Source organism: Vigna radiata, chromosome 10 (assembly GCF_000741045.1).
Source record: "Vigna radiata var. radiata cultivar VC1973A chromosome 10, Vradiata_ver6, whole genome shotgun sequence".
NCBI lineage: Eukaryota > Viridiplantae > Streptophyta > Magnoliopsida > Fabales > Fabaceae > Vigna > Vigna radiata.
Genome location: NC_028360.1, coordinates 16,149,614 through 16,151,124, shown reverse-complemented (window position 1 = coordinate 16,151,124; position 1,511 = coordinate 16,149,614).

Here is a 1,511-nt window from a genome sequence, read left to right as displayed (position 1 = left end):
AGCAGCTTCAACTTGGGCTCGTTCCTCAGCAGTTCCTGCCTCTGCATCAAACTCCCATGCTTGCCTTCCCACGAAATTGTTTGTGCTGAAGAGGTATGGATTATTCGCTCCCTCTCCTATCTTTAATCTCCACATCTTTTTTCTCTCTTTCGCTGCACAGTGCATTCACCCTTCTTCGTAAGTGCATTTTAATTACCAAATTTTTGTATATTTTATCACTCAAAAGTTAATGTTTGAGTAGTATTATCATATAGTAATTAGCTTACACCTAATTGATGATTTATTATTAATTAATTTATATGCATTTACCTTTGAAATTTGTTTAAATAGTTTTACAAAAAAGTTTTATTACTGTTAATATTAAAAAAAAAAAAACTAGAATTTTAACATTTTTGTATATTTTATTCAATAAATTTCTGAGAAAAATAGTACGCACTTTAAGAGTTTGTACATTTACCACTATTTTACTTTAAATTGATCTCATTTAACTTATGATTTTTTTTTTTTTACACTTTCTAGTGTGCAAAAAGGGTACTAAAGCTAAACCCTTAACTAATACTATTTAAACTTGTCAATTATAAAGGATCTTAATTTTCATTTTTAATTTCTGTAAAAGCAATCCTAACAAATATTGAAGTTAATAAAACCTATTAGACGAAGCTAGTATAAATAAATATATGATCCTTTTGAAAGAAAAAAATGTATTTAATCACTTATAAGATCCAGCCACGTAAGAGACATTTTAATAAAACAATTCTTAAAATAATTCTATTAATTTTATATTAGAAACAACTTTTTAAGAATCATTATTAACCTTTTTTTAACATTACAATTACTGTACATATCATTTTTAGAAGAAAAAAAAAACCATATATGTAGGAGACATATTCTTTTATTTTTTTCTGGAAAATAGAACTTAGAATGTTAAAAGAGGGAAATAGAGAACCAAACATTCTTGCATTATGAATAAAAAATATTATTTAAACAAAAAAAAGAAAGAAAAAGAAGAAGAAACCTGATTATGGAGTTCTCTAAGATACATGCAGTTTTTATGGAAGATGGATATATGATCTTACTAAAGAATGGTGTGTCCTTTATATAGTTCTAATTCAAACTATGGTCAAACTCAAATGAAATGAAATGAAATGACTAACATCAACTTGAAAATGACATGCAACTACTATCAGATGAATACCGACTAAATCATTGCAGCACTAATAACTTCATTCCAATAAAAATAATATAGTATGAAAGAGAACCGTACAGGTCTTTAAATACAGGTGGTTCACCATAATTATATTTTTTTATTAACAGTAAGTATATTAATTTTGCGTATACATTTTTTATTTATTTTTTCTTATCACATTATATAATTTATAAATTTATTATTTTTATTACTTTAGATCTATATTAAGTACTGATATTTTTTTTTTCATGTTTATGAATATCTTTATAACCACTTATTTTATTATTTTTTATTAACTATTATAATATACTTATTTTTTCAAAAG